This window comes from Cupressus sempervirens, chromosome 3, assembly GCF_028749045.1.
Source record: "Cupressus sempervirens isolate cs-2001-9-10 chromosome 3, ASM2874904v1, whole genome shotgun sequence".
NCBI classification, from domain to species: Eukaryota; Viridiplantae; Streptophyta; class Pinopsida; order Cupressales; family Cupressaceae; genus Cupressus; species Cupressus sempervirens.
In genome coordinates, this window is record NC_143120.1 from 375,587,828 (window position 1) to 375,595,756 (window position 7,929).

Genomic DNA, 7,929 nt, shown 5'->3' on the forward strand with positions numbered 1-7,929 from the left:
ATTGAATAGCCTGAAGGTTTTGTTGATCAAGACAAGAAGGACATGGTATGCAAATTGCATAAAGCATTATATGGTCTAAAACAAGCCCCTAGAGCATGGTATGAAAGATTGCATAACTATCTTATTCAGATTGGTTTTCAAAGAACTAATGACAACAGTAGTTTGTACATAAAGGAAGGACCAGATAATAAGATTGTTTTGGCAGAAATATTTGTAGATGATACTTTGTTCACAGGAAATGATGATCTTTGCAAAGAATTTTTAGAACAAATGAACAAAGAATTTGAAATGTCAATGTTTGGTGAAATCAAATTCTTTGTTGGTCTTCAAATTCAACAAAATAAGAATGACATCTACATCACTCAATCTAAATACATCAAGGAGATACTGAAAAAGTTTGGTATGGAAGACTGCAAACCAGTTGGGACTCCCATGTGTACTGGATTAAAACTCACCAAGGATGATGAATCAAAGGAAGTGGATCAGACATTGTATAGATCTATGATTGGAAAGTTGCAATATGTAGTGTACACAAGACCAAACATTGCCCTTGCAATAGGAATTGTAGCAAGATTCTCAGCAAAACCAAAAGAAAATCACATGATGGTAATCAAAAGGATCGTGAGATACTTAAAAGAAACTGAAGAATATAGATTATGGTATAAACTTGGAGGAAATATGAATTTAAAGGTGTTCACTGATGCAGATTGGGCAGGAAATATTGATGACAAAAAGAGCACAAGTGGAGGAGCTTTCTTTCTTGGACAAGTAAAAAGCAGAATTGTACATCTCAATCCATAGTAAAGGCTGAATATGTTGCAGCAGTAGTAAATTGCTCAAACATTGTATGGTTTAAACAATTATTGGAAGGTATGAAGCAAGAAATCAAAGAACCTTTTGTTATGTTTTGTGATAACACAAGTGCAATTAACATCTCCAAGAATCTAGCAAGGCCACTCCTAACAGGGTGATTAAATCCTCTAACAGGGTCACACCTAACAATGTGTATTGTAACCTTTAACAAGGTTGGCTCCTAACAGGGCTCACTTCAGAAGAGTGAATAATTGGTGACTAGTTACTTGGTGGTTTTTCCCATATTGGGTTTCCATGTTAAATCTGGTGTCTCTTGTACTCACTTTATTTTCAGTTACATACATGCATGCTTGAAAAGAAAGTAATAGTTTAATTTACCGAGTTACAACATTTGTTTACGGAGTATCAACAGTAACTAGATCATTAAGACATCTAAGGGATCTGTGGATTAATTTATGTTAGTAATTGATTCACCCCCCCCCCCCCCCCCTCCCCCCCTCTCAGTTACTCCATCTTCAATCCCAACAGATAGTTGATGCCGAGTGATCAATGGATGCTGAGTCATTCAAAGGCCAAGTTACAACATTGAAGATATAGTGGATTTTGAGCATCAGAGACTTCAAGTGCCTAGTAAAATAGTTTTGGACATAGTTGTTTGTAACAAACTTTGATGTAAACCATTTTTTAGTTGACTTAAGGATTATTTTGTGATTCTAGATGATAAGGAAGAATCTATATTGAGGATCCCTATGCAGTTAATGCAACCAATTAGTAAAAGAGATGAATTAAGTGATAGAATGGATGAATCAAAATCATTGATTCATACCTAACCTAAGTCACCTAGGTCTTCTTAAGGAAGGAAAACCCTAAACATTGCAATTTGCAAAGAGAGAAGTTTTCATGCACAGACAGAGCATTCATGGTGGCTAAGGGGTTGTGAATTGAGTTATACATTGCATAATCAGCTAGAGGAGAATAGAGGAAAGGAGTTAGAGGATGAAAGTGACACATCCGATTAGAGAGGATCAAGTACACATCATAAAAGAGGTGATCTATTATCTAGTAGTAGAGTGCTAACCATAGAATCATTTTTGAGACATTGTAACAGGTGAATTAGTTAAATCTCTTAATAGAGTAGTCCTAATAGGCTATTGTAAATCCTTTAACAGGGTGCTTACTTCATTGCAAGTTTAAGTCCTTTAATCAAACACACTTTTAATAGGGTGTTGAAATCTTTTAACAGGGTAAGATCTCACAATCTTGTAAGCCTTTAACAAGGAAAACCTTTCATTGTGTAGATCATAGTTTATGATCGAACATTGTAACCTTCATTGGATACACTTTACAACTGCAGTAGTGAATATTTGTGGGTGTCATCCCCACCCCATTTTTACCTTCTCATTGGAGGGTTTCTGGGTAACCAAATATCTTGTGTCATATATGTGTTGAATGCCATTTTCTTTCATGCTATGGATGAATATGTTTAGCTAGCTATTTCACCTTACATGCAAATTGTGAGATGGATCTGAGGTGAATGATTTTATGGTTAAATTTTTTAAGGACTGATTCACCCCCCCTCGGAAACATCAGAGTTTACTTTCCCTATTTTATTTCCAACAATGTTCGGGTCGCTTTTTTATTCTTCTTTTTGGGACATGGAGTTCCCTTGAAGTTTAATCCCTCAAGGAATTAACTAGCATGCCACACACTTGCTAGACCATTTGATTCATCTTCGATGGGTTGACTAGCATGTCACACACACTTGCTAGACTATTCAATGCTATTCCCCCTTTTTGCAAAGGCCTTTTCCCCTTTTTCTCTTATTTGTGTGGTTCACAATAAGGCATACAAATCTTATAGGGCAAGTAACTAAACCTCTTTTTTCATAGTGCTTATCTCTCTCATTATGATTATGGATGTGATAAAGCCTCAAGTCTCTTGGGGGCTTGAATGATTTCTTTTCCTCCTAAATCACGATAAGACTTGCTCTTTTGCTCTTGATCTACTTTACCACAAGTTTGAGGAAACTCATACTCCCACTAAAGTGGGGGTAAATGTATTGTCTTAAAATGGACGCACTTTCCTTTTAAGACATTTTATCTCCCTCTTCATTATGCCTTCTTCATACCATGGATATGCATGTGCTCGATCTCCTTTTCTCGTATCTTCTTCCTCTTTCCACCCTATTTCTCCTGGTATTTGCCTCTTCCTTATGTGGCTTTCCAAACATGATCTCCAAAACTAGGTTGACTCAGGTCAACCTATTCTAGATTAGGTCCCAGAGGTTTTGGGGCTCAGGCCTGAAAGGCCTCAGGGGTTTAATTAGTTTTCTTCCACTCTCCTGTTGACTTGTATTATTTTCCCACCTAAAAACACATATATAAGAAGACTTGGAGGCTTCATTTTCATATCTCATTCATAATTCAATTCCAAGATTTCAAGCTTTTGTTGTAAAGTCTAGATTTCTACCTTTTGCATTCAAGGAATTCAAGTATTCAAGATTTTCAAGCATTTGAGCAAGGGGATTTCTATCTAACATTGAAGGATCCTTTGTGAGCATTTCCTTTTCAAGGGCTAGCTTATTGTTGACCATCAAGGGAGGAGGAGACCTACATTGAAGCATTCATCTTCTTCATTGATGCACTTTTATATCCATGGCATAATGGTGGGGTTATGGTAGATCTGTTGCAAAGTGTGGAGATACCCTACATTCCTAGTTCAAGATCTACAATACATTTACATACAAAATTATATAAAACTAAAGTATATTTAATATTAGGCTCCTCCCAAAATAATGGACTAAATTTGGTGTACCTATTATCATCTAATATCATTCTTCTTTGCACTTTATTGTGTTTCTTAAATACCTCTTTTATAATTAAGTTAGCTTCTCATTATTCTTTTCGGCCTTTATCCCTTTTGAAAGACTTAATTATAGTGTTTGATCTTGTTGTACACTATGTATCAATTGCGACAACTTATTATTTATTTATTTATTGGCTACTCTAATACTTTAGTTATTTTCCTAATTGCTTTCTTTATGGGGATAAATCACATGAATGCAAGAAGCCTAATCAAAGATCTAATGTGATAACAAATGAGAGAACTAACATGACAACAAGAAGACCTTTAGGAATGGACAATGTTATCAATAATAGAGTCATATGCTACAAATGCAACAACTTTGGACACATTGCCAAATAAAATGATCAAATGATAAAATGATAAAAAGGAACGAACAATAAGAATAAGAAGACCTTTAGGAATGGACAATGTTATCCTTTAATAGGGTTTTGTTCATTTTATCACTTAATTTTTACATATAATTTATCTACCTTGTATAAGGAAATTATCCAAAGAATTTGAACATCTTGGGTGAATGTATGTATGGAAATAAATTTGTATGTCTCGACTAGTAAAATATAAAATTAAAATTGTCATAATTTATCTACAAGATTTATACATATAAGGTATTTTTTGGGAATTAAAAGTGAATTAAGGGGAAATTCCTAGAAGGGGCATTACAAATAAGGTACTGGATTTATTAGGTATGATAGAAACAAAGTTTGTAAGCACTCCTTTAGCTAGTCATTTTCTTCTATCTTCTAAAATGTGTCCAAAAGAACATGAGGACTAGGACATTATGAAAGGTATCCCTTATGCATATGCAACTAGTAGTATATTGGTTTCTTATGCATGTTCTAATCTTGCTTATGTAGTGGGATTAGTAAGTCGATTTATGAGTAATCCTTGTAAACCTCAGTGGGAGGCCCAGTCAAGTGGATCTTAAAAAATTTAAAAGGTATTTTTGATTATGGGTTATGTTTTGGAAGGGATAATGCATAATTACAAGGGTTTGTTGATTCTGATCTAGGCAAGGATTTTGACAGATGAAGATGTACTACTAGTTGAGTCTTCACCTTTGTGCAACCATTGGTTGGGCTTCCCAATTGCAATAATCAATTTCTCTTTCCTCCATTGAGGCTAAGTACAAGGCCCTTTGTGCAAACACAGGGGAGGTGATACATTACAACTCTTATTGAGACAAGTTTTAACAATTTGATTTTTTTTTTTTTGATACAATATCAATGCCACTTTTATGGCTAAACATCATACATCTCACGGTCTCTCCAATTATATTAACTTGCACCATCATTTCATTCGACATTTACTCCAAGATGTCTAGTTATGAGTTGTTAAGTTGAGACGACCTTGAATCTTGTTGAGGCTTTGACAGTGACAATCCATCAAGAAGTTCAAGTTTTGTAGGAACTATGGACATTGTAAAAATGTGGCATTAGGGGAAGGCAATGGAGGCCTTTGATGTGGAACAACCTTTGTTGCACTTCAAGTGGGAGTTTGTTGAAGTATGAAGACCAACAATCATGTCCTTTGGTTTTTCACTTTCTGGTTGAGTTTCTATGCCAGTTTAGTTAACGGGATTGTTGTGGAAAATTGACGTTGTTAAAAACATATATATTAATAAAATTCCCCTGCTTCAAAGTAGATGTAGCCAATTAGTGAACCACTATAAATCTGTGTACCTTATCTTCTTTGATTGGTGTTATATTTATATTTTTGTCTCACTTGTTTTTGCTCTTCTTAAATTTACACTACCATTTTGTCCTAAATAACTTTGGCTAAATAAATAGCTTTTAGTCTTAAGCTCTTATTCAAAGAGATTCAATGTAAAACATTCTAATATCAAATAACCAAAAACCAGTCAGCTAATAATATATATATATATATAATAGTAAAATATTATTTTCCTTATCGTAGGTATTTGAACTTTGTCTCACGTAAACATGACACAAATGCAGAAGCTTTTATAGTAAAAAGTGGTAGCCATGCTTGCGCCGAATGATGGCTATGTAGAAGTTGGAGGATAGGCCTATGCCGTGCGGGCTAGGGTCATCATCGGCGAAGCAATTAATATAGGAAAAGCATTTCCCCACACACATTTCTATTCAATGGGGAAGCCCTGCTGCCTTTCAACCAAAAAGTCTGAGCATAGAAGTTCCCACAAACATCGTTGTCAACTACTCCTGCTCGTGAAGTACACTTAAAAATTCGAGCCGTTACACAATTATCTATGCACAATCATATGCCATGCATAACACTAAAAATATTTAATATTTAGTAGGCCTATCTCTTATAGTAATTGCATTTAAGACTTGGTTTGAATTAGCACTTGTATCAGCACCCGTGTTAAATAAATCCATTAATTACATACAGTTTAAGTAAATTTTAATTTGTCAGTCGTTTCATAAGTAGGCCTTACACCGAACATGGTCAATGTTAACGGGTTTGACTAAAAAGCTAAAGCTGAATTCTGATAGTAATGACACTCGATTATACTCGTCTGTTTTTGGAGTGCAAACGAAAATAATATTTCTTTAATTGGTGTGCTCTGTTTCTAAATCAATTATTTAGAATTTATTTGTATCAATGTTTAAGAGGCGGAATGTAATCTTGTGAATAAATTTTATAGAAAAAGGAAAGGAAAGGAGAGGAGGTTTTATAGTCCATGACACTATGCCATAGTTTTTGGGCTTACGCATGGTGACAGTGATATGGGACTACCTTGCACTCTTTTTCGAGAGGCGCTTGGCGCTACAAACAAGGCGTACATACCTTACCCCCCAGTGAGATTTGAACTTGTGACCTCTCTTTCAAGAGTACAAGTTTTCCACCACTAGGCCAACTTAGGCTGTAGAGCTGAATCCAAAAACATATCACACGACTAAGACTAATTCAATAAAAAAAACCAGTGATGATATTTGAAGGCAAATATATTTTTTAAAATAAGGGGAATTAAGAAGTATGTATCTAAATATAATACATAATAATATTTAGGTATGTGATTATAAAATAATAAATAAGGTCTAATGTTTATGTTGAAATTTATATGATTTAGGGATTTGAGATGGAATGTGCTTATTTGTGAAATTGAAAAATCATGTATATAATTTAAAAGGCGAAGTCTTTAGATTTGAATCATATAAGTAATAATAGATGCATTTTGTGTTTATAAGCTCAATAGTTTATATACTTTTGCTTCATATTCTACTTGATTTGCCTATATTTCTTTGAGTATTTTTAATATTTGAAGACTTGGGAAAGGATCCATTATTTGAGGACTTATAATGGTTCTGATAACATGCATATATTTGTTAGTTTAATGTCCAATATTTTTGACAATATTGCATCAATAGTTGTCACTTTAATAGTAGTATTGTTGATTATGGCTACTCATAATTGAATGAAATGTATCCCTTGGTTATAAAAGCGACCAAACATGTGATGCCACACTAGTTGGATAAGTATCAGCGTCCCTTTTGTACAACTATTGGTCTCAATTTTTATATTGGACTATTTTGGAAACCTTGGCAAAAACACATTGTGTAGTCCTAAAACCTTAGTTATAATAAGCAAGGAACTTGCCCAACCCAGTAAGTTATTGTAAAAAATTAAGAGTGATTTGAAATTTTCACATAAGATTTTTAGAAGTGCAAAGTTAGGGCACTCAACTATTAAATCTCCTAGTAATATCTGAAAATGTATTGGATGAGTTTTCATTGTATAAACTAAAGGGGCATACTCTTTTAGGTTGACTAGTTAAAGCATTTTAAAATAATTAAGGACGACATGTTAAACTATGCATACACTCCTAAAATGATCATGTGTACATTTAGATTTATTTTATTTTATTAGTTGAATTTTTTTAATATGAATAATTTTTAAAAATGTAATGTAATACTTGGATACATCTATAAAGAATGCATTAGATGTTTTAAATGCAACAAAGTAACACTAAATTGCATATAACTATATTTAGTTAGCCCTTGAAAATAAATGAATTAGCAAAAGCAAGTAGAAATGAATTTAAAATTCATCTTTATAGTTTTGGTGTTGACCTAGGAACCATAACTTGTTCTACCCCAATATCGACACCATAAGCATTTGGAGGATATTAAACACTAGTTTTCATGACTTTGTGAAAGAAACATTTGGTCTTCTAAACGACTCTAAAGTATATTCAAGTATGATTTTGATTTGTACTTCATTTGCCATTTGTTGAGAGTTTTCTCTTGAACCAACTTGGTGGCTATTTGT